Source organism: Balaenoptera physalus, assembly GCF_965194825.1.
Source record: "Balaenoptera physalus genome assembly, chromosome: 19".
In the NCBI taxonomy this organism is placed as follows: Eukaryota; Metazoa; Chordata; class Mammalia; order Artiodactyla; family Balaenopteridae; genus Balaenoptera; species Balaenoptera physalus.
In genome coordinates, this window is record NC_138900.1 from 58,663,489 (window position 1) to 58,689,926 (window position 26,438).

The following is a 26,438-nucleotide window of genomic DNA, read 5'->3' on the forward strand; positions in this document are numbered from 1 at the left end:
AATTTATTTATTTATTTATTTATTTTTGACTGTGTTGGGTCTTCGTTGCTGCACGCGGGCTTTCTGTAGTTGCGGCGAGCGGGGGCTACTCTTCGTTGCGGTGCGTGGGCTCTAGGTGCGCGAGCTTCAGTAGTTGTGGCACACGGGCTGTAGAGCACAGGCTCAGTAGTTGTGGCACACAGGCTTATTTGCTCTGCGGCATGTGGAATCTTCCCGGACCAGGGCTCAAACCCGTGTTCCCTGCATTGGCAGGCGGATTCTTAACCACTGTGCCACCAGGGAAGTCCCTATATCTTGGCTTTTTGAATTTAGTTTTAGAGTTTGCTGTAATCAAGCAATTGTGTGTCTCTGAGCAAGTCATATCCCCTTTCTGGGCCTGCATGTTCTTATCTGTGAAATGAGTCATTTAACCAAGATTAGTTGTCCCATGGGTTTTGGATTTTACAGTGTAATTTGAAAGGAAATTTTTCAAAAAGGAGACTAATCCAGGCTCATATGCTTTATTCTGAAAACTCTGGATGAAAGACAAATCCACCACCATAGACTGTCACCATAATTTTATAAAAGAATAGACACTTAAATGCCAAAAACTGTAGGCAGGACATGATTGTGGGACAGAAAGCAGCCCTTTCAATTGAGTACATTCGACTTCAGGGAAAACCATTTCATTGCTCCTTTGGCCGTTGTTCTCATTATTGAAAATGCTGGGCTTACCCTTGGGAATGACCAGCCTAGAAGATTCCAAAGGTACTCTTTCAGCTCCAGAATTCTTCTGTGCATCTTTCAGATCCCAGGATCCAAACTTTCAGTAACTCTAACTGTATTGCAGTTGATTTGTGAGCATGTGGGGATACCGTTTGTGAAATGCAGACCTATCCAGCCTCGCCAGAGTGGGGAGAAGGAAAGTGAAGCAGTAGAGGGTCGAATCAGGGCGGACGCTGATCTAACACATCGGATTGTTTTTCCTCATAAGCACCTATTTCAGCCTGTGCCCTTTTATGACACCCCATCTGCTTATCGCCCAGTTTCTGTGGGTCTGGAACCTGGGCTCTCTGCTTTAGGGTCAACTTGTGAGTTGCAATCAAGGTGTCAGCCCAGCTGTCGCCGTTTCAAGGCTCAGCTGGGGAAGGGCCCACTTACAAGCTTGTGGGCCTGTTGGCAGGGTTCAGTTCTTTATGGCCTAGAATACTGAGGACTTTGGTTCCTCTCTGCCTTTTAGCCGTGGGCCTCTGTCTCAGCTCTTTGGAGTTACAGCCCTGTGTAACCAAACCCCAGAAGGGATATCTCATAACTTTAGTCCATTCTGTTTGGTAGAAGGAAATCAGTGGGTGTGATCCACGTTCACAGGGAGAGGATCTCACAGTGGTGTCAATACCAGGAAGCACGGGAGCACAGCGGCTTAGAGGCTGCCTACCACACCTTACAAATTCAGTTTTATTTAGTCTTGTGTGTGTGTGTGCGTGTGTGTGTGTGTGTGTGTGCGCGTGCCTTTTGGTAAGCTATCTGGTGGCAGATTTACTCATAGGTCTTGCTAGTTCTTGGCCTTAAGCCATAGCATTCGTTATTGATGCCTGTGTCTTTGCCTTGCTGTTCTCCTGTTTCATCCTTTCTGCATTCTTGTCTTTCCTCTTTCTGGGCTGAGAGGTACCAGATGCAACCATTTTAAAAAAATACATGGCTGTTTATGCATTTTTGTCTCATGAAAAGAAGAAAGAAACGTATGGATTTTGTTTCCTAAAGTCAAGTATTTGTTTTCATGCTGCTTGAGAGGGGGCCATGTTCATCAGTGGCCCAAATTTTCTCTCTAAAGAAACACCTATTGCCGAATTTTGAGTTTCAAAAATTGTCCAGAGATCCTGGACTTTGTTTTTTTTTTTTTAAGCCATAAAGGTAGATAAGGCTCACCAATCATTTCAAAGCCCACGTGGAATATTATTCTTATTCCAGACTCTGTATGGTCTTCAGAATTTTTGTCGTTGTTGTAGTTTTGGGATCTGTTTTTAAGTAGGAATCTAAGAAAGAAAGAAAAACAACTAGTATTTTGCTGTTTTCGGAAAAAAGAGATTGAGTTTGAACGCTGCAGTTTGATTTTCATGTTACAAAGCCACTCCTGTTAAGATGTACAATATGTGAAATATCTCATTTAGTAATATTCTAATTTCCCCTGTGAAAGATCATGCCCTTTTCCCCAGCTGGGGCTTTTTGCTTCTCCATCTACCACCATGTATAGAATCTACATCACTTGATACATTTTTTCCTTGGGTTTCATATGATGGGGTCTCTTTAATCATTTACATGTTTGAAAAAAAGAAAGTGAAATATTCTTTATGAAGCCAAAGTAATCCACAGGAGTGCGTGGTGTTTGTTCAGCTGGATATCTTATTTATTTGAAGTACTGAGAGAAATCTCTTCTGACTGCTCAGAAAAGGGAAGAATAAACAGTACGAGTGTCCAAGTAATCTGAGCCAGAGAGGCCCTCCTTTCACAGAAAAGTTATAAAAAGTCTATTTGCTAGGTCCAAAAAAAATACTGTATATCAACTACTGAGACCTTCCTAATGTTTTCTTAGTATTCTCACTCTTCGGAAGAAAAAAAAAAAACCCTGTAAAATCTGGGAACTTTAGAATTTGGGGGGATAGTTTAATATTCCTAGGCAGGTGAATGCAATCAGTCTGTTTTTCCTTCTTAGAACATAACTTCCCTGGCTGGCTTGGGTGTGTGCTATGTGCCATTTGTCTCTTTGTTGACTCTTTAGAACCATCAAAGACCAAGTAATGGGTAGAATGGCTGAAATCTCAGCATTAACCCTGGGCACATTTCCTATAAAGAAGGCATTAAGAAGATGTTTAGAAGTAAAAAAAAAAAAAAAAAAAGAAAAGAAGCAACTTATTTCAAAGAAGTAGAACCTGGAGTATATCCAGTCGTGAAAATAATATAGATTTCCTCTCTTTTTATTCCCTCTGTTACAACCATTAGAAATGAGCTGGCAAATTTCTTGTGGATGAAAAGTAGGGGAACACACCAGACTTCTTTATCCTGAACCTGGAACGGTCTTTTCTCTGCTGCAACTTGCTTTCCGCTTAAACTCAAGCTCGTGTATAACATCTTCCAATGTCGCTTCGTCTCTGTCGGCTTTGTATTTGAACCCAGAGCGAAGGCCTTTTCCAGCCAAAGCCGAAATCAAAAACAAAATTAAAAATTTAGCTTATCTTTGCCAAGTCTACCTGACATGCCTCCATGTTGGGCTGTGATGTGCAGATCTGACCTGTATTCTGTGCAGGATGGGGGATTGACTGTGAGTTTTCCCTGAATAAGTGTGTGTTCTGTAGGCCTCGAGGACCGGGGCAGCTGAGAACAACAACGGCAGCAGCAGGTCACATCGCTCAGGACCCACCTGTGCCGAGAGCCCTCTTCTGAGTACCTCTCGTGCGTCAACACATGACACGGCCCACTCATTCCGTTCCCACAGCCCACTCCCAACAGAATGAGGTGGGCAGAGCTGAGAAGAGCATGTTGGCCTGTTTTGTGAAACAAGAATGCCGTGCCTTGTAGCAGAAAGGCCATGCGTGGGCTTCCAAGTTGAAGAAACCAGGCTCCGAATCCCAGCCCTTCCTCCTGGTGACCCCCGTCATCACGGGCAAGTCACACTACCTCTCTGGGCCTTGGGTTCTCTTTTTCTCTGTAAAAAGGGGACATAGTTCCTACATCTTTAAAAGATCATTGGAAGATTAAGGCACAGTTCAACCCTAGGGCACATTGTAGTTTTCTTTGTATCCTTCCGGTTAATGTGAACTTTCCTGAAATTTAATGATTTCTGAGGACACATAGGAAGCTGTTGTCAAAGATCTTTTCTCTCATTCGGCCTCAAAACATATCAAGCTCCTGCTCGTGAGAAGTGCCCTTTAAGTCTGAACTCCAAGCAAGACCCCGGAGCTACCATAATACCCTCCTCTTGATAACGCAGTTATAACATAATGTATTGTCGGAGCTCCTAGTCCAATTCTGTGCTTTATCAAATCATATTAATGCTGATGGTAGCATATCAACTTCCTCTGGTCTTTAATGACTCCGATACATTTTGTTCACCTTCTTCTGTGTTTGTTCTTTCCTTAAGTCACCTTAAATCCTTTCTTTGGAGCAGGTCAGATAGGAATTAATAAAGTGATTTATTTCAAAGCAGAGGCATATTCCATTGAATCTCTTAATAACACCAGACCAAAAGCGACTTTATCTTGGTCTGTACTTTTGGACATACGTCTGTATTGTCTATGCTCAAGGAAAGAGATTTTGCAACACCCTTTGAAAAAAGTATAATAAAAGCAGCCTGTCTTCAGAACTTTGGAAAGTTTTCACCTTTTTCTTTTTACATTATTTTCCCATATGATTTACATAATACTAGTTATTGATTGCTATCCAGCAATATGCCAGCTGCCCGGATGGTAAGCTTTTAATCAGATATGGATGTGTTTGTGTATGTGTATATATCTAATCACAGTTCTCCAAGGTCCTGATAAATATTTATTTATTCCTTTTTTGGTCTTTTTCTTTTTATTTCTTGACTTTTCTCTTTCCCCTTTGCCCACTGTTGTTTTCCAGTAAGCGGTTTATACCTTAAAACATATCTTTGTGAGGAATTTATGTATTTAGTATTCAGTTACCTGAAGATGGTTTATAAAGATGATAAGAGCTAGTGATGGCAATGCACGTGGATGCTAGCAGACAGTAAAGACTCAGTAAGTGGGCTTGTTTGTTGTATCATGCAGATCGGCATGTACACTTAGACAATCTGTTGGGGGGAGAGGAAGCTAAAGCCAGCAGTTTCAGCCTACTATTTTGATCCTGAGGCTTTAAAAAAATTCTTTGTTGATGAATAAAACATTTTAATCAGAACTATATCAACACTGATCAATTTTTTTTCATGGGGGTCCAATACAAGGTGAATTCCATTAAGTCAATTAAATACCTTGATCGAGTTTTTAAACAGTACAATGATAGTTAAAGCAGTTGCTTTTAAAAAAATTTTATTTTCATGAAATCCTTTTCACCAGCGCCTATTTTTTCCATATATATTTGTAATGGTTCTTTCAACCAGAAAAATGTTATTCGTTTGATAAAAGGCCAATATTCATCTCTTAGCTAATGCCTAAGAAATTCTGCAGCAGTTCCATTCCAGTGGAGCCCACTGTAGGGTTTCTCAGTTATTCAGGACTGGTCTCTGAACACATTGATAACATGATTCTTTCTCAAACTTCCGAAGACTTGGATGACTTTGGGACTCTTGCCTTTTCTGTGTCGTGGCAGGGCGAGTGGTAGATGACAGATCGGGGGATCCTATTTCTGTTTCAGAACAGTGTCTTTCAAACGCTTTTTTGGGTTACTCCCCAGGTTTTTTATGTTGCAAACCAGTACATACACACTTACGCATATCCATGTAAGTCTGTCTGTGTATAATATGCCTGTATCTGAAACAGAGATTTTACAAAATAGTACTCCAGCTATGGGCAGTGTCCTCTGCTGTTCTTTTGGTTGTATTTCATTTTTTAAAGCGCTCATTGTGACCCATATTTACCAGCCACTATTTGGTTTCACCACACACTCTATCAAAATCTGCCCTCTGAAAATTTCTGCTGTAAAACTGTTTGGTCTGGTCTCATCTGATAAGCGTTCATTGAGTACTGCGTGTGTTGACTTAAGGGGTAGAAAATTCGAAAGAGAGCAAGTCATTTTCCTTGGCCTCTGGGTGCTTATGTTAAAAGGGCTGGAGATGTAAAGAACATTAGGGTGAAGGGAGTCGGGCACCACTGGGCACACAGTGCTTTTCTGCCTTGGGGGCAGACATGAGAGTCGTCAGATGAAGTTGTAGAATGGACATCTTTACCAAGCATGTAAACACAAAAAGGAGAAAAGACTGCAGCAATGGTAGGGCCAGGTCTAGGACTTGGGACAGAATTTAAGGGGGTGCTAAAAAAAACTCAGTAATCAAGATAAGCAAGATTTTAGTGCAGTGTTGCCAAAAAATTAAAATCAGTGCGAAAAAATCATGATGAACAAAGTTTCAAATTTTAAATCAAGGTAGGATCAGTGTTATAACAAAGGCTCGAGTGTGGTCCAGGCTACGGATTTGGGATTGCACGATCTCATATTAAAACTGATGGATGATGGTTGTAAGATGATGATGATGATGATGATGATACACAACTTTTGATGTGGTAACTGAACATGGGAGATAAATGGGCAAGCCTACCTATGGGCTATACACATCTGTGTATGAATTTGTTGAAATGCCCATGTATGCGTGCATGCATAAACAAATAAGGACAGTAAACTATCTGATAGTTAAGTTTTATTTGAGGCGTAACAAAACATTATCCTGTCTTGTCTTTTTTAAAGCAGTTGTATTAAATTCTTGCTTGAGGATATCTGATAGAGGTAGTATGGGACTATATACATATATATATATTTTTTTTTTTCTTGATTTTATTTATTTATTTATTTATGGCTGCATTGGGTCTTCATTGCTGTGCACGGGCTTTCTCTAGTTGCGGTGAGCGGGGGCCACTCTTCATTGCGGTGCGCGGGCTTCTCATTGCTGTGGCTTGTCTTTGTTGCAAAGCACAGGCTCTAGGCGCGTGGGCTTCGGTAGTTGTGGCACGCTGGCTCAGTCGTTGTGGCTCGCGGGACCTAGAGCGCGGGCTCAGTAGTTGTGGCACACGGGCTTCATTGCTCTGCAGCATGTGGGATCTTCCTGGACCAGGGATCGAACCCATGTCCCCTGCATTGGCAGGCGGATTCTTAACCACTGTGCCACCAGGGAAGTCGATATGGGACTGTATTTTGACATAAAATATTTTTCCTTGAAATAGGTGCATTGTTTATTTCAGTAAATAATCACTAGAATCGTGAGCCTGTGGTCCTCGGAAACATCTAGCTCTATCTTTTTGGTGATGACAATTAACGAATGATGTAAGACAGATTTTAGGAAGAGAATATTTAGAATATCCACATGTGTCACTTCCCCATACTTTGTATAAAAATTATCATGCCTATTCATGATTTAAATAGCTGTGGCCTTTTAGTGAGTACCAACATTAACAAACCATGTTAACATGGTTTAAAATACGTAATGCAACTTGCAATGCCATCTGATGACGGAACTATCGAGTTAGCACCCATAGCACTGACTGATCATCCTTGTGAAGAGCTGTTTGCATTGTGAACAGCAAAGATGCACATCCTCTCGTGGGCTGGCAGCATTTCTGCAAGCGTTGTCTGAAACGATGCCCCTGGAAGGTTGGTGTATCTGATGTTGAAATGCCATATGATGTGTGCCCATCCTATGATTTTAATCTGCTCTGTGCTTAGCGGAATTGGCATATGTTCACACCAACTGGTAATGTTCTGACTGTGTGTGTCTGTCCCTTTTTTGTTCATTTTGTTACTGTGGGCCTCATTAAAGGCCTTTCCAGGCCCTTCCTCAGGTCTCAGATCATGGCTCTTTTGAAGCAGGATTATCCCGCTTTTTTGCAGCAAAAGTTCTTCTGCAAATATACCATTTCCCCCACCGTGAATAAAACGATGCAAAGCTTTTTCATTTGGTCCAGATTTGCTACTTGTTCTCTTGGTACTTTCAAGGTAATGACTAATTACAGGTCTTGGGGTACAGAGCTTTACTAGGTAAGTGTTGCTTTGTGACTTACACGTTTGTCCTCATCGAGTGAAGGTGAATTCCACTAAAGTTAGTGGATGGAAATACAAAAACTCTTTTTCTTGACTTCTTAAAAATTTCACAAATTTTTATTCCCTAAACGCTAAGCTTTCTTTGGGGAAATCTTAATAGCCCTTCTTAATGAGAGTCTCTGCTTTGACAGCATTCATAGGGAGCACAGAGGGGGACATATAAACAAAACTTGAACTGAGCCGCTTTCACTGGACTCGGGAACTTTCCTTACTGTCCCTTGTTTCTCGATGAGGAAAGTGAGGAATCCCCCAGAGATGAACTGTGCACAGCTTGATCTGGTCCATCGTGGTCTACAGATTCCATTACAGTATTTATTCCACCCTCTCCCGTTCCCTGCCAATCAGTTGTTTTGTTTCATTGGTGTAGCATTATTTGACGTAAACGTTTACTTATTTTCTTATTCCACATCTAGAGCATATGTGGTCATTTTAAATTATATCATTATGCAGCACTTAAAAAAATAAACAGAATATAAATCAACTAATTTTTAGCATTAGTAGTAAGAAAGACAGTCTGATATTAAAAATGTATGTGTGTTTATGTATGTATATACACACAAAAATACATATATAAGCTCACGGGAGTACCAGCGGATGCCAGTAGGTGGCGTTCTGTTTCGCCCGTGTGTGGGCTGGGGTGGAATTAGCTTGTAGAACGTGGGGGAAAAGAGCGATGGAATGATTAGTACATCCTTACTGGGCCTTGAGCGGATTTAAAAAATCCTTCATTTCCAACAATTTCCGTTCCCCATGTCACCTCGGTATTTAATTTACTTCACTTACATGACCACTTGAAGTTTTCCCAGGTTAGTTGCCCATATTAATTATAACCTGGAGGGATAATATTAGTAAACTAACAGATTATAGTATTTTTAAATGGAGGCCAGCGGATGACCTTGGAAGAACTGATCCGCCAGCAGCTTGCGTGGTGGGGTGAACTGAGGCATCCTGAGCCATCTCCGGTGGCTTTTTATGGGGCAGATTTTACTTTCTGCACTTGCATGTGCCATTATTAAAGGCTGCTGATGTTTGCCTAGATATTCTTCTCGTTTAAATGCAGTTAAGTATTTTACAGTCATATCAGTAGCTTGTTTACATTCTCACTCAGCCTGAAGGCCTGCTTGATGTTACAAATGAAACATGGCCAGATTCAGTTTTAGAAACTCAAGAAGTTGTGTATAATAGAATAATGAGTAATTCTCTCCCAAACCCATTGGTGCGTGACAGAGCTCCTCTGAACTGATTTTGGACCATCTTAGAACCACGTTTGATTAGCTTGCTCTTATTTTGCCTTTTTTTGTTAATGAATTACCCAAAGTTTAGCCGCATAGGAACTTGGGTGTTGCTCTGATACCCAAGAGATCTTCATTGTTCAGTTCTAGAAGCCGTTTTCTTTTTGAAAGTTTTACCTGTCAGTTTCAGCAATTTCTGTCCATCCAGGACAAAAGTACACAACTCCGGGACCTCTGTCAGGGTTGGTACTGAAGCTCTGGGGGGTGGGGGGTATGTGTTGCAGGTAGGGTGGTATGGGCATCCCATAGGCAGATTTCCCATCATTCCAGACGTCTGCCTGCCCCATACACATATTTTATTGACAGACACAGTAGGGGAAGTTCAAGAAAGTGGCATTTAAGAAAGTATTGATACTTCAAGACATAGAGAAATACGTAATTGTTTCTCCTTATGTAAATCCCAAGTCATTTTCTTGCAGTGAGCGACCAGATATCCACGCCGGCTCCCTCCCCTCTCTGGGAATTAATCAAGCATGGTTGGTGCCTTAACTTGCTCAGCTGTGACCCAGCAGCTCCCGGGACTCCAGGCTCACGCGATGCGCAGAGAGTTAACACAGGGACCCCCAAGTATGGAGGTGACACAGAATTCTCATAACGTCAGGCTGCGCACTTCCCTGCAAGGTAACCCTGCAGCAGGCGGTGTTTCTCTAGTGCCCATAAACCCAGATCCACACAGCGGCCTGATCTGTGGGTGATGGGCATTTTGCTGATGGTTTTAAAAATCAGAGCTAGTTTATTATTATTGTTGTTAGGATATTTTAGGATATACTTTTAGACTGTCGCATTTTCAGCAGGAATTCACCCTCATTTCTCTGGATGTCACTTTACCCTCTTGACTTGGGCCTCTCCGCTGTCACTTAGCACATTCACTGTGACTTTTGGTGTGAATTCATTCTTAGGTTTCACATGGGGAGCTGGGGTGGGGGTGGATGTACTTGCAGCAAAGTAGGAATGGTAATCCATACAGCACAGGTGAGGTGTTGCTCGGTAACCCGAGACAGTAAAAGCTGCCCATGAATTCTCAAGGTAGCCTTTGGAGTCTTCTGTTTGTCTTTAAGAAGCTGGCTTAGAATGGAAGCAGTGAGTCACCAATATCATTGTCATGCTTTTCAGTGGGTTCTGGGTAACCAGCTTGTAAACTTGCACCTGAATGCACACTATTAGCTTATAATCAGTCTCCTTCGTTCCCGTATTTAAATTATGACTCTTAAGCGTGGGTGACACTATTAGATAGATGAAGTCATTCCTAGAATACCCTGTTCCCCAGAGAGTCCACATGGCTTTCTGTTGAAATCGTATTGAAAATAGCAACCATATTTTAGGACGGTCCTGTCTGAAGTGTTCTCATTTGAGTATCCTTGGGGTTGTTTTCTGAGTTACACGGTGGTGTGGGAGGGCAGAGAAGAAGCATTTGTTCAGTGTCAGGCAATGGGCCAGGTATTTCTTACATGTTCTTGCACTTACTTTACTTTCACAGGAAGCTATTGGGTTGTGAATTATTATACCCATTTTACAGATGAGGAAATGGAAGCCTTGAATGACTGGCCTCAGTCCTACTGCAAGTAAGCGGCAGAGCTGAGCGTCTGACCCAAACGCGTGTGTCCTGCCCATTGCGTCTTAGTGCTTCTGGAAGCACGAGCTCCCCGTGCATGCCAAGACTTCTGTGGGTTCCATCCCTAACCCCAGGGCTGAGCTTGATTTTGTGGGTTTTGTCCTATGGGTCAAGCGTGACATATTGCCAAGGAGCTGGCCTGCTCCTCTGTCCTTTGGGACCATCTGTGTTCAGGAGTAGGACAGGGACACACTGTAAGGATGGGTTCAGTCCTGCTCTTTGACGTGTGTGACCCGAGGCCTGGGAAGAATCGAGGAATGGAGGGGATTAGTGGGCTGCCATTTCTGATTGCAATGGAGGCAGTTTGTGCTTTATCTTTTCCTCAGTTGCTATCAGTTTAACCAGCCGTCTTTCAGTGTACTCTTTCTAGCCCTTTTCTGTCCTTTCCTCTTGGAATACTAGTGCTTCAAGTGAATGGATTTCTCCAAACCTACTGGAGAATAGAACAGAGATCAAACTGAACTAGGCATTCTGAAGTTGCCAGTTCCTTTTGTAGAACATTGGCCTGAATAACTCCGGTTTGCAATTTGTCAGAGAGAAAACTGGCATGGCATAGGGCAGACTTGTCCAATGACCTTTTCAAGAACTAAAGAGTAGACTTGATCCGTCTTAAAATATGAAATGCAATATATTCCGAACCAATCCAGGTGACGTAGCAAGGATTGGACCTTCAAGGTGGAGGGATCCTTGATCAATTCAGGTGACAGTAAATACTAAATGGATGCTTTATTAGAGTTGAATTTTGAATTTGCTCTATTAGGAAGCATCACTTGTACGTCACTGCAAGTTTGGAACTGTTTTCCTTGGGGAATAATGTGGAGGAAATCGGGCCCCCAGATAGCTGTAGGGATATGGGCGTTGCTCATCTTGTTTACCATATTCTCGCCACATATGTAACCAGCGCTGCAGCCCGAGTTTCGTACTTCACTAGTGGGCATCCAGCCCAGCGTTGGTGGTTGTCAAACCATCTGGTTATTGCTGTGTTGTCTTCTGTGTGAGTTTGGTGCTACAAGAAATGTGTAGAATTTCATGTCTGAGAGATGTGTGTGTGTGTATATATACACATACATACATATATATATATGTGTGTGTATTTATGTATATATATACACATATATATACACACACACATATATATATAAAACTTGATTAAAGAAACACACAAGTACATATTTCACTACCCATGGAAAGCCGACCTTAACTTTCCCAAATGATTCTTTTAAATCAGAAAGCCTACCTACCGAATCCTAGTTTCCCCTGGTGTCCTGTATTTAACACAGGCCCTCCTAGCATTCTGAGTCACCATGCCCTGCTCTTGTATCGTCATTTATCCAAGTGAGGTGCTAATTAGTATGTTTTGAGAAGGTAGAGAATTCTGGGCAGGAGAAACCCATCCAAGTGAGCCAGCTGTGTGTCCTTGGGACTTGATCTCGTGTTACAAAGACGGAATACAGACAAGCCCAACAGGGCTGTTCGCGAGGATCCCCACGTGAGTACACCTCACCCGGTGACGGGCAAGGCAGCCAGGAGCAGCTGTCATTTCAGCGCAAAGCTGTTTGCAAAATCAGAGCCTCTCACAGCCCCCAAACCCTTCCTGGTTCCGCCTGAACCCCTTCCATGTGCCCCGTGTAAAAACACACCTCGAGGAGATTGGACATGCCCTATGAATGATCCCTTATTTATTATCATCGAGCCCTCCCTTTTTCCATCACGCCTTAGAATTATGGGCTGGAGCAGTTCTTAAGACTCTATTTATTTTAGGGGAGGAAAATGTTTTCCTTTAACCGCAACATTCATGCAACAGCAACTGCTGGCAGTTGCCCCAGCATTTAAGGAAATATTGTTGTAAGGCTTTTATGTTCTGTACTTCAGTCAGCCAGAGCCAGCAGTATCCCCATAGAAGGACCCTCAACAGACCATTTTTAGCATTTTGCTACAATTAAACTCCTCTGGTTTTAGCCCTCAGGCAATTTAGTACCTTTTTACATATGCACATTATGAACTTTTGACCAGGGTCTAACAGTCATATATTAGAGTGCCGTTCTTGAAAGCAGGCTTAACAAGTTCCTCTGAGTATTGCACTTGGAGCCAGTTGTGGAAAAGGTAATTGAAGCAACTTGCAGCGAGACCATTCAGAATCTCAGCGAAGATCCTGAATCTCTCTCTCTCTTGCTCGCTCTCCTGTTTTTTTTTTTTTTTTCTTTCTGCTTGTTTCCTCTGGAAGCTGGTAGCAAGAGCTTTCAAAGTCTGTGATTGATCTTTTATTCAGTAGCTAACGAGGGCTGTGATTCTATTAGCGCGCTACAAGGCAAGAGAACAGTGATTTAATGAAGTGTCTGGTGAGCCGGCCATAGATTTATCCCGTTGTCACTAATTTGCAGGGCCTTGGTGAGCATAGAGGAAGCTGCGCTCGCACCGCTATTAAGCAGGTATTTCCTTAGTAAATTGTTGTAAGGTCAGGTACAGTTATCTCAGCCCAGGCAAGGCCTCCCGTCTTCAGCGTCTGCAGATGACAGCCTCCGTGCTGAGCGCTCACTGGAGTGGAACCGGGAGATCAGAGGTCCGTCTCCAAGTCGCCCTGAGCGGAGACAGGAGCAGATGAACTGCCAAGCAGGAGTAATAGAGTCATAATTGGTGATTAGAACCGGAAAGGTGCAATAACATCTCAATACAAACTGGCGTATGTTATAGTTACTGTCAGTTGTTGTAAACTCACCCCGCCGCCTGGACCAGTTATGTTTCCCCTTGATTAGCTCTGAGGATCCAGGCAGAGGCCACACCGAGAGCATCCAAACTGTGGCTGTGGCCCCGAGTCTCGCCCCGTCCCAGCCGTTTTCTCTCGGGCCCCAGCGCTTGTCCCCCTCGGAAGGCACCCCGGCAACCTTTTCCCACCGCCGTGGGAGAACCCGGATTCCATAAGTGGCCTTGGATGTCCCCTCTTCCCAGGTGCAGTGACATTTATACACACTGGCTTGGAGGCTTGCCGAACTTTTGTTGTATTTGCCTTTGCTAAGGGGAGGTATTTGCCTGGTGTCAAATCCGTACCCCACTGCAATCCTGTGTTCACTGGAACAGATTTGGTCTTGCAGTGCCAGGAGGAAAACAGGAAAGAAGATAAAGGCGTGGCAGCAAGGCATTTTGTGTTTGAGATTGACGTTTTTAGGACGCATGAGGCTATTTCAGGTGCAGGGCACCTGGTTGAGGTGCCCTCCCAGGTGTGTGTAGGTGGCGTCCATCCGTGGGAAAGGCTCATGAAGAAATTACTTTACAGTGCTTCGTGAAATGTCAGGCTGGCTGAAAGGACACCCCTGAAAAAGCAAGGTGTCCAACTGCAAACGTATACCTGGCTGGAGACTTTTCTACGTTGTGCAGCGTGATTATTGTTTAAATTCGTAAAAGAGGACGCTATCTAGCATTGTCCAGACATGCCGAGTAGCTGTCATTATTGATAAGTATAGGTGACTGGTCATTTGTTTTGTGTCACGTGGGGTCAGACCGGGCAGGATGCCTAGAAGCGAACAGTGAGAGGCGATAATGGGACAATGTGTACGGACAAGGTTCACATCTGGCGCATAGTAGGTCCTCAACTCTTTTTTGATTCTGCTGTCCTAGAATCTGTTGGGTGAAGTCTTATCATTGGGTTCTTACCCTGACCCCTGAAACTTGGCATTTCTAATGCTTACTTCACCCCCAGGCTGATATGTGTTAGGTTAGTTACTTATGGTCACATGAAGAGTTTGAAGGAGCGTTTTATTATAATGGGTTTCTGTTTGCAATTGATCATTGGGATGATTAAAAAGAGTGAGCCAAACTTCCCAGTTTCCCAGTATGGACCTTTGGGCCTCAGGACAGTCGTGTTCAGTTTGTAATGGTGGTCGAGCTGCCATTTTCATCAGCTTTTTGGTCTGGAGATCACAGCCTAGGACACACAGGCAGTGACCTGTCATGGAGTCGATGAAGCTGATCAGAGCACACCCTCGCCAGCAAAAGCCTGGCCAGGGCTCTGGCTGCTCTATCGCAGAGAGATGTGGCGTACAGAATGCTCACAGGTAAGGCTCATTGCTGAGCATTGTGGCGGAGGGGTACACTGGCGTGTCTAGTATGAAACAGAATTGAAGAGTAAGGGAGAGAGGGAGAGGAAGTGGTGGGGAGGGAGGAGGGGAGCAAGGGAGCAAGCTGGAAAGGGAGGGAGGAAAGAGTTCATTGAGAGCATAGCCCAGAGTCCCTGCTGGAATCTCTTGCGTGCTCACTGTGTGCTCATGTCTCATTTAATCTTAATGGCAATCCCCATTCTCTAGGTGATATAGCTGTAGTTTAGAAGCCACGTCAAAAGCAAAGCCAGGATCTGAACCCCGATCTGTCTGCACTTCCCCTCTATCTCTGAATACGGAAGTACCGCCTCAGGGGGCTCCTGCCCTTTTCTTCCTGGGGAGGCGTCCTTTCTCTAAAGGTCTGACAACGGCTGTCCCCCTCCCCCTTTCGTTTCAGGGCAGGCTCCCATTCAGTCCCCTTGTTGGACAGATGGACACTGCACTCTCCATTCTGATTTGGGGACAAGTATTTGGACCATCAATAAGGAAAATCAGGGAAAGGAGAAAGATAATTATAAAAATTCCTATTTCTTAAATTGATGAATAATCTGGGCTGGAAATCATACTGATTTAGACCTATAAACCACTGAGGCTACTGTGTCGTTTCCCTAAGTGGCCCTGAGGAAAGACTTGTTAAAGAACTATCTGTTTTATCCCATGACCGCAAGCTCAAAGATTGGGGCCATATCCCTGGATAATGCACCTTTTCACTAGTAACCACATGGACTCATAGTTTCTTAATTTACCATGCTTTCCAGGAATGCGTTAGTATTTTCCGCTTACGTAACCTGTATTGGTAATGAACTCCCCATATATTTATTAAATAATTTTTTATTGAAGTTGATTTACAACATTGTGTGAGTTTCAAGTGTACAGCAAAGTAATTGAGTTATATATATATATATTTTTTCAGGTTATTTTCCATTTAGGCTATTACATAATATTGAATATTGTTCTCTGTGTTACACAGTAAATCCTTGTTGCTTATCTATTTTATGTATAGTAATTTGTATCTGTTAATCCCATACCCCTAAATTATTCCTCCGCCCCATAAGCTCCCCATATAAATGCTCCTTCTTAAATAATACCCATCATCAGTGGGCACCAGTAGTGTCATCAGTTTGTTTTTTAAAGTAGCCTATATTTCATGGATTTTTTTTCTTTTCGAAGAACTGATCTTTAGAATCAGAGTTGCATTCAGATAGGCTTAGTTTATTTTTAAAATAAAAAAGGCTAACACATCAGGCACAAATGATCGCATACGATTCCACGTATATAAAATATCCAGAATAGGCAAAACCATAGCGACAGAATGCAGATTTGTGGTTGCCAGGGGCTGGCAGGGAAAGGGATTAGGGAAGGACTGCTAATGGGTGTGAGGTTTCCTGCTGAGGTGATGATATTTTAGAACTAAATAGAGGGGGGTAGCTGTACACACTGGGAATGAGCTAAGTGCCGCTGCGTTATACACTGTACCATGGTTAACTGTATGATAGGTGAATTTCACCCGAGTAACGAACAAGAGAGGGTAACACATAAGAAAGACGTTTTGCCAAATGGGGCGGATTCATCTGTTTTTGTTTTCTTTTTTCTTTACTTCCATCTGTGCTGAACAGTGCCACCGTTACAGGAGGGAGGAAATGATCAGGCCGTGTGTAATGCCCAGGTAAACAGAGCTCAGGGAACCCAGCCGCGCTCCGTGCGGTGTTACTTGCAGAGCCTCGGGGACACGTGCCTGCCTTATCATTTCTCGACCACGCTATTGATCAGTCGTGTGTTTGCCTGTGTTATTAATAATGTATACCTTGAAAAATCTATGTGCATTATCGTCTTTGATCTGGTCACGAATTTCAAAGCCAAAGATTCCATTTTCCTTTTTTTTTCTTTTTCTTTTTTTAATTTTCAAAGAGGGAGAATGGAAATAATTTGGAAACTTTTCTCTCCCCTTTCTAGTGGAGACCTCCGTGTTAATATGGTGTGTATGTATGTGCTTGTGTGTGATGTATATACATATGCAAATATATGCACCCATATATACACACACATACACACACACACATATGTATTTTAAGGAGAGAATTATAAAGCCAACATCTGTTTCAAGCTTACTGTGTTCTAGAGGTGAGGAATATTTGAATACAGGACTTACCTCGTAGATTAAAACAGAAATTAAAGATTTTAGACTAAGGCACCATCAAAGGCTCTCTTTTCATTGTTCTTTAATTGTTTATTGACTTCAAAAAGACTTTTTAGTTTAAACTGACTCTAATGTTTCTAGAATGCTCTTTTGTAAAGTGAGAACTCGGGGATAATGTCTTCATTAAGTGGAGAAAAATCTTGGGGAAAAATATCGTTGTAACTTGGCTTTCATTAGAGTAGAAAGAGATAAAGCTTTGCTTAATTAATGTCTCTTTTCCCTCTGTTAAGAATTATAAGGGAAAAGGGGGCTGGAATGAGTGCTGATAAAAGCTTGAAATACGCATATAGCACTGAAAGTTATTTCCTCCCTTTCTTTGAATGTAGAAGAATATACTTCATATAACTTTATGAACAGTATTGGAATATTCTAAGCCCCCTGTCATTCTGGATATAAAATGACTCCAGACCCAGTGACACCAATCACCCTGGCTCTGCCTTTGACTTCGTTTTCTTTTTCGTTTGTTTGTTTGTTTCCAGCACTGGTTTAGAAATTGAGGATTGGGGGGAGGGGCATCTATTGATCTGTTTTTCTATCTCCTTAAAGTCCACCCTCTCCCCCATCCTTCCTAAGCCACCAGTCACAACTCATCTCTTTCAGAAAGTCTGCTCGTCGTACCGGCTCCGTTACTCTTTTTTTCCATATTATTAATAGCAAAAGGGAGAGTTGTGCATTGGAGTACCACCCATCCAAGTTCAAACCAAGTTCCCGTCTTTGCTTCCACATGTTCCGTAGAATGCAGTTCCTGGCGCATTCTCGGCTCGTCTCAGAAGGAATGCTGAGCCCTTTCTTCCCTGTATTCACCAGTAATCCTGTGGCCTGATAGAGGACACAGCATGGTGAAGTGGAAAAAGCACAGGGCTTGGGATAAAACAGGTATAAATCCTGTGTCTGCTATATATATCAGCTAATTGACCTACGGTAGGTTGCCAAACCTGTCTGAGCCTCAGTTTTCTTATCTGTAATATGGGGATAATAGCATTTACTTCAGAAAGTTGTGGATGGATCAAGGGAGGTAGAGCGGCGTGCCATTATAATCCATATTCCAATTTTCGCAACACCCATAGCCACCTAATGCTGCATTACAGCAGAGCTGCTCTGGCTCTATCTTCTTTTTAAGTAGCTAACGCTTGAAATGACTTCCCTTTCCCCCTGTTCCTTCCCCCAAAAAGCATATTCAAGAGGGCAACTTTCAATACTATGACGTCTTACACCTAATAGTTCCGAAGACTCTTTATCGTGTCTTTCAGTGGATGGATGGATGGATAGATTGTGCTTTAACACCTATGCAGACCTGCTGCCCTTATGCTTTTTCCAGTTTCAGATGCTATCGAGTCTTAGGCTTCAGAGGCCGATGTAAATGATGAGATTGTTCAGTAGCACTGAGTCGCTGAGGGTTTGTTACGTAAACCCTCAGGGATATTTATACCCTCTACTGAGGAGGGTAATTGAGCCTCCAAGCCACCCACCAAGATCTCTGCCTGTAAAATATTTAATGATTGGTGCTATAAAGCCATTTCCCTTATGCAGTTTGTTTCCCATCTAGGAGCAGGCGAACAAGGAAAACAGGGCTCAGAGTAACTTATCAAACACCAAACTCTGAAGCTACAAAATACATCTCTTCAGAGTAGCACCTGGAGAAGGGCTGAAGGCAAACAAGAAGTAAACAGAAAAGGGACCAGGGTTCTGAAATTGAGATGGCAGGGCTCCACAATGCCGCATGGTGATGGAGTTATAAATCACCCATTCACTACTAAGCTAGACTTCCCCTGGCAGCATACCATGGAGTGTGCAGAAGGGATTCTTGATAAAAAGGGCCTAGTTAAGAGATGTGAAAAACTGAACCTTACACGCCTGGCAGGCTGCTAAGACATCTCTGAAGACTTCACACACAGAGTCTGTGGATTCAGCTCACATGTGGACATCCAGGTTGGACCTAAGGGCTTGTGCTTTCCCTCTCCTGGTTTGCAGAAGTGTCATCAGGCATGCTTTTCCTGAGAAGATCAAGCTCCAGGAAGAGTGAGCCCCAGAAGCCAGGGTGAGGTGATGCTGGGTGACACCAAGAGATACTCCAAAACAAACCAATATTCGTAACCTGGGATTAGACCCCCAAAGATGTCAATAAAGTTCTCAGAGACTCTAACAGATGTCTCAGTGTGAGATTGTTGTATTATAAAGGTAACACCAGCTGCTATAAAAAATAAGCCCACATGGGTACAGTAGCTCAAACACGGTCAAGTGTATTTCTTGAGTATATAAGGTCCAAAGTGGCCGTTTGGATTAGCAGGCAGCTTTCCTCCAAGTGGTTTCTCAGGGACCCAGCCTCTTTCCATGCCATGGTTCAGCCGTCTTCTGCATCTGGCTTCCAAGGCCACCTTGGTTGTCTGCACTGAAACTGGTGGAAGAGGCAAGAGCATGGGGTACCATGCGTGGTGGTGTTTTTAAGACCCAAACCTGGGAGTAGCACGTATCTATGGAATGTAAGAGGCTAGGAAGTGCAGCCCAGCTGTGCGCCCAGGAAGAAAAGGAACCAATAGTGCGCCTTTGCCCTGCATGACGTCCTGTTGCCTGTTTGTTTTAAATCACTTTGGATTCTCAGTTCCTTATATGCCAAAGTTCTTCCCATGTTTGACTCCGGAGAGAGCCAGAGGTAAATAAGCCCTCCACGATCTCAACTCCCTGCCCTGCACAGTCTCAGCCTCTTGGGGAAGCAAGACTCCATTCTTACCGTCTGGTGTGCCAGGTGCCATGTCTACATTCTACTCTAGAGGCCGGAGAGGATGATGGTTCTCTCACCTTCACGGCTTCACTAGGAGCTGAGGGTGGCCACGTGACAGTTCTGGCCAACAAGTCAAAGCAGAAATCTGCAGTAGACCTTCTTGGGGACGTTTTGCTTTCAGATGAGAAGGCAGGGTGTTGCTGGTGTTTTCCCTCCCTCCTCCTCCTATTCCGAATGCAGATGTGATGGCAACAGCTACAGCCACCTTCTTGCCATCATGAAACGGCAAACTGGGGCGGGGGAGTCAAAAGAATGGCAGAGAGGATGGCCCTCCCGTCGTGGGACCACTGACTGGAGTTAGCAGCTGCACGACAGTCCGGCATGTTTCTTCATCCTAGATCTGCTTTTCCTTTTCCTTTTCCTTCCCATTAATGAACCACCAGTAAACATATGGATGCAAATATGGAATACAGTTTTTAGAGGGATTCTGGATAATCCTCTGGGGCGAGAATACAACGGTAATCATTTACCCCGTTTGTCTCTTTGAAAATAATAATTACGTTTTGCTTCATATGAGAACCACTCCAGTGCAGTGTTTCTAGAAAGTTACCAGTTTTACCATAGGAAGCCTTTCTTCACCATTCGGGTATTTCTCAGCATCGCATTTTAATTAATTAATTTATTAATTAATTTATTTTTATTTTTATTTTTTATTTTTGGCTGTGTTGGCTCTTCGTTGCTGCGTGCGGGCTTTCTCTAGTTGCAGCGAGCTGGGGCTGCTCTTTGTTGCGGTGCACGGGCTTCAGTAGTTGCGGCACGTGGGCTCAGTCGTTGTGACTCGCGGGCTCTAGAGCGCAGGCTCAGTAGTTGTGGCATGTGGGCTCAGTAGTTGTGGCTCGTGGGCTCTAGAGTGCAGGTTCAGTAGTTGTGGCACACAGGCTTAGTTGCTCCGTGGCATGTGGCGTCTTCCCGGACCAGGGCTCGAACCCGTGTCCCCTGCACTGGCAGGCGGATTCTTAACCACTGCGCCACCAGGGAAGTCCCAGCAGCACATTTTTGTTGCGGTGATGTGGGTGGGATATGATGACCTCAGAACTTGGCATCATGTGTGAAATCTATGAAGTGGTATCTGAACTTCTGACCTTTCCTATACTTTTGCCCCTTTGACTTTGTCCTCAGACCCATGTACATTATGGTTATTGCCTCATGTTTTTTAAAAATAATTTATTTGGGCCACATTGGTTAGAAGGTAAAAATATATAAACACTAGTACCTCAACATCATTTGACCTGTACTAGGCTACAGTTTCTATCACTCTTAATCAAAATAATAATAACGTTAATAATAAGGATTTTTCGCTGCCAAGGAATAGTGTAAATATCATCATGAGGTAGGTGTGTGACTTATTAAATGAACTTTAAAAGCTTTTTAATATATCAGTTTTCATTTTTTTCCCTATTCACCAAAACTATTCCAGATAATAGTTACTAGTTTCTGATCTACATGTACTTGTAATACTACAGATATGCTTCTTTAGAAATATAACACAGTTTAGAGTTTTCATTTTATTCAGTCAAGTCATTCCTTCCATTGTTCCAGTTAGTTTCTATGATGCCAATTTGCACATATATTTTTCTTAGACACCTCTGCTTGCAGTGGTCAAAAGGTTGGTGACAAATCACAGTCAAATGAAGGAAAAGTAACACCGTAAATATCAGTCCCTGTTTATATTTCAGATTAAACCCCAACCAGGTAGCGGCATGAATGCAAAGAACTGGCTGCATGTTGCGTTTCGTAACCTGGCCCTTTAACCGTGGAATTCCTAAGCACGACCAGAGGGAATGCGGTCAACCTCAGTTCTCATGAGCCAAGGCCGTTGTGTCTCCACTGCTGAGTATTCCAAAGCTATTAGTTCTGGAAGCCTCTGTTCATTTTTAAATCCTAGAAAACTTTGAGGCCTTTATAATTGTTTCCTAAGGAAGAAATTCAGAAAGTTTAGAATATACATTTCAGTCCATAGAAACTAAGTTGTCTTGCGGTTCTTTAAAATGCACACAATTTGGAATGTGTGCCATCAGGTTTTGCCACCTTGAAGAATATTACACCATTTCGTTACCAGATAGGGTATCTGCCAAATGAATCCCAAGTCAAGATGGGATTACTGGTCTACCTCCTTGCTGGCTGGTCTGTGGTTTAGCACAAGAGACAGCAAACCATGGTCCTTGGGCTAAATCTGAACCATTACCTGGTTTTGTGCATCCTGGTTTTACATTTTTAAACGTCTGGAAAGATATCAAAAGAAAAAGTGTTTCACGATACACGAAAACTATATGAAATTTAAGTTCAATTGTCTTTAAATAAAGTTTTATTGAAAGCTGGCCTTGCTCATCCAAGTGTGTGTCATCTGTGGCTGCTATAGCATGACCATGGCAGAGTTGAGTAATTGCAACAGATGAGATACAGCTTGTGAAGCTGAAACTATTTACTAACTGCCCCTTTACAGACAAGTTGGCTAACCCTCTTTCAGGAGATGTCCTTACCTGTGAGCAGAGGTGATGGACGGGAGATTGTTGCCCCTCTTCTCCCAGAGAAATGAGAAAAGGTCAGACTGTGCTTTTGCCCTCTATGCTGATACAGGTCTCATGCCTACTTTTTGGAATTCTTTCTCTTCACTAAGTCCTGACTCTGACTTTCCCTGTCCACCCTACTCTTCACTCCCAGGTCTTTGCAAGCTAAACAGTAAGGTGTTAGCTAAGGAACGTTGCAGCCAACCAAAACAGTCACCTCTAAGTTTATTGAGCCATTGCGTGGCGCGGCAGGCCACGTCCTTGTCACATGCACGCTGCCATTCTGCCGCTCTGTGGTTAGGGTGTAATTTAGGGATGATGAGGGGAAAGTGGGCTCTCTTTAGCTGTTAGTTTCTTGGAGGAGAAGCTCTGTTCAGAATGAATAGTCTTGAAATGTGTAATAAAGTTACCTATCAAGACCACTTTTACAGAGAGATTTAAATGTGATAATAAGAATAAAAGAAAAGGAAGTGACATTGAGGGTGTCTTCTTTTATAACAGCTCTTGGTCTTGACTGTTAAGCACACTGTAAAATGACTTTTGTACATTTATGGATTGAAATGGTTTTGCTGAAATTTTAAGTGTTAACATTGTTCAAACTTCCATTACTACCACCTCTCACATTGTTACAAAACGGCTTCATATTTGACATTTTGATCATACTAACCAGGGACATTTTATGCCGGAAGCACTCCTTCCATGTGACAGAAGGTTCTACTTATTTTGATTTCAGTACCTTGCTATAGGAAGCCAGTTGTTTATGTTTGCACGTCTGTAAACTGACTGTCACAGAAAGCATGTTGTGGAGAAGGAGAAAGCTGAAATGTTTTATTTGCCAGATTGGCGCAGGTGGAAAACGAAGGCTTTTTTTTTTTTTTTCCAACCTCATTCCTTCCTTTGCAGATTTCATTTGCTTTTTCTTAACGCTACTGCTATTCAGACTACAGTCCATAGCCACACCTCATTTTTTTTCATAACAACTTCATTGAGATAAAATTCACACACCATGCAATTCACTCATTTAAAGTGCACAACCTAATGACCATTCACAGGGTTGTACACCCACCATCACAATCAATTTTAGGACATATTATTACACCAAAAGAACGCCTACAGCCCCCAGCCGTCACCTCCCAACACCCCCATCACCCCGCCAGCCTCAGGCAACCCTGAATCTACTTTCTGTTTCCACCGCTTGGCCTCTCCTGGACATTGCATAAAAATGGGATCGAACAGCACGTGGTCCTTTGTGACTGGCTTCTTCCATTGAGCATCACAGTTTCCAGGTACCGCGCCTCCTTGTTCAGCCTCTTGCTTGTTATTTCTTTCTTATAAATGTAAGATTTTAGAGACAGAATACATGTGCCTACAGTCGCATTTAACCTGTTTGAGCACACTGGCTCTCCTGGATTCATCTTTGTCGTCACCGCCGCACCTGGCAGTGCCAACCACGTCCTAGGTGCTCCGCAGTGCTCGCCAAGTACGCACATGCATGGCTGATAAAGCGAGTGCTGGTTCCTCGGCCCTTAAAACCACCTTCAGCTCCCCTGTAGGCACATCCGAAAGAAAGGCCAGCCCATGATAGCATAGGATCACATCCAGGATCCTGCTTTAGGAAGCGCAGTGTGAACGCCTCCAGTATCTCAGACAATGGAAGGTGCCTCTTCATCTTCTTCTTCCTCTTGTCGTCCTCTTCTCCACTCTGTACATTGAGAGCAGGGACCCCCTCACGCTGCTTTGGGCTCTCCTCGGTTACCCAGGCTGGCTGGCTCAGCATCTTCTGAAAGTATTACCTTTGCAGGGAATAGGACCTTCGAGTAGATGGATACATTTGGGTTTGTCAGTATTTTTGCTTATTTCTTCCCCAAGTTTTGCAGAACAAGAGGAAGGTGCTGCTTTGTTATAAATGAGTCCTTTATAAAGTTTAGGCCTGCTTTTCCAAGGCTGACTTGAATTGAAGATAACTTGAGGCCCAGTGTTCATCTTGATGGACATCGAGTGCTGACCGTACCTTTTAGAAACAAGAACTTTTAAAACAAAAGAAAGAACGGTTCTCTTATTAATTTATCGTACAAATGGGAAGAGTTCAGGTTTGGACCTACGTGGGTTCTTCCCCTTTCCTACACCCTTCCCAGTGCTTCCCCTTATATGAGGGTCATTTTCCGCTTTGTCCATGGAAGCCTTTTCAGTGTTCTGGTTGTTACCACATCCCGGCCGATCTTGGCTGTGAGACCGATGGTGCACTCATTGGATAGAATTGGAGCATCGGCTTTCAGTTTCAAGACCTGTCCCCCATTATCACAGAGGATGGCAAGTCGGCTTAAGTTAGAGCTAGCTAATTGCTTTCCTGGTTGAAGACCTAAATGAGTTTTAAAGTGAAATGCATATCTCCCCGTGCTAAGTAGCCAACACACAATAGGCAATTGAGATAGCAAAGACTAATTTAGAAAAAGTTGTTCTGTTCTTTTTCTTTCTTTTTTTTTTTTTTTTGTTCTCGCCTCTCTCTCTCCCTCCTTTCCTTCTTTCCTTCCTTCTCTTTCTTTTTCTTTCTCCTTTCCTCCCTTCCTCCTTTTGTCTTTCTCCTCCTTTCATTTAACCCTTATAAATACAATGGGGTTGTGTCTGTGGGCTTTTTGTTCGTAATTAAATAATTTATACATTTAACACAATCTAGAATTGCTAGGGATCATCTTAGGCACTCAAAAGTATGAGAGCCCTTGAAAGCAATATCCAAGCATAGGTATTCCATAGCACGTCTTACAATCTAAATATTGCTTTTAGTGTAATCGAAGCAGCAAGAGTAGTCACAGCAGTTGATGGACTATTTTTCAAATTGATTTCAAAAATGTATTTAAGGGGATGATCTTCTAGTCTAGATTACCTATTGATTTTTAATATGAAAAGCTCATTATGTAAGCAGTAACTGCATATAAAAACCTAGCAAACCTTTGCATAAATCCTTTAATTGAATTTCCAGAGCCTGTGGTTCTACTTTTTTTTTTAATTAAATCTATTTCTTTTTTTAAGTGTTACTGTGTAATTTGCATGCTGTGAAGAGGCCCTGTCCCAGATAAAGTGCCATTGATCCTTATTAAACCTCACCTCTGGGCTTGCTTAAAACTAACTGGAAAAATTAAAGTGTTCATGCCGCAATGCACTTACAGCTTGTGTGATAGGATTATGGAAAAAATAATAAAACTAATTTCCAGGAGAGAATTTATAATGTGAGATTTTATTTTTTTTCAATTTGATAATTAATAGTGAAATCATATCATATATATAAATCATATTGTAGCCTATAAACTGAACTGGCAATTAGGAAAGATAATATGTACTTGATGTAAAACCATCATGTTACGTGCGGATACTCTTTTGGCACTTTAATTTTTTAATTGTTGAAGGAACAGATTATGAATTCAAGTCAAACACATTAAACGGTGGGTTTCCTTTGAAAAATCTGATTCTTTTACTATGCCCTGTATTAGTCGATTTTTAATTTTAATGTGAGGAAGTATAAAAGATACAGATATCTGTAAAGATACAGAAAGATATTCTGGTTATGGTCATGCTCAAATGTATGTATTAGAATTACCAGGGGAAAGAAAAATATAAAAGCTGCAATAGGTTTTTCTATTTTTTAATACCCAACATTTGTTATTTTAAAAGCAATAAAATCCCCTAAAGAAATATTCATAATCAATAAGAACACAAAATATGGAATATATTAACTGAGTTATAAAAATGTTCGCAGTACAGCACAAAATGAAAAACGCAGCAAGTTATGTACGGTTTAAAACGTAATCAATTTTGAGGTTGTATACAAGGATATAAATGATAAACACAAGTAGTAGCGTTTTTAGTAAAGGCTGTCACAAAATACTGTATTTATGGCCCATTCCATTCTTTTTATAGCTCATTAATGTAGAAAACAAACACAGTGTATCCATCTTTTCAGACAGCTTAAAATTCCCTTAAATGATATTTTTAAATGGAAATACTGAGCTCATTTGATCTGTTTCTTCTGTAAGCATGTGCTAGTTTGATTAGGCGTGCACACCCAGGTTCCTTTCTGGATCCTGGAAAGAAAAAGAAGTGTTGATAATGTTGCGTTGCCCTCCATCCAGGAAACAGGGCCACATCTATCACCTTTACATGTGGTTCAGCAGTGTCCCCCAGCCCCCCACTCTCCCCCGCCCACAGGGCTCCATGCATGCCCCCCATAT

At 42.5% G+C, this 26,438-nt stretch overlaps 1 protein-coding gene and 2 long non-coding RNA genes across 5 annotated transcripts in view; 1 reads left to right on the forward strand and 2 right to left on the reverse strand.

Moving 5' to 3' along the window:
- Nucleotides 1-26,438, forward strand: part of WWOX (WW domain containing oxidoreductase) — a 969,100-nt gene that overhangs the window by 297,736 nt on the left and 644,926 nt on the right. The gene's annotated exons all lie outside the window — the stretch shown is intronic.
- LOC309649365 overlaps nucleotides 1-26,438 on the reverse strand; it is a 634,437-nt gene that overhangs the window by 281,114 nt on the left and 326,885 nt on the right. The gene's annotated exons all lie outside the window — the stretch shown is intronic.
- LOC309649357 overlaps nucleotides 1-26,438 on the reverse strand; it is a 28,084-nt gene continuing 1,646 nt past the window's right edge. Inside the window, exon 2 of the long non-coding RNA XR_014257053.1 lies at nucleotides 1-26,291. This is a non-coding gene — a long non-coding RNA (uncharacterized lncRNA). The remainder of the gene's footprint in view (nucleotides 26,292-26,438) is intronic.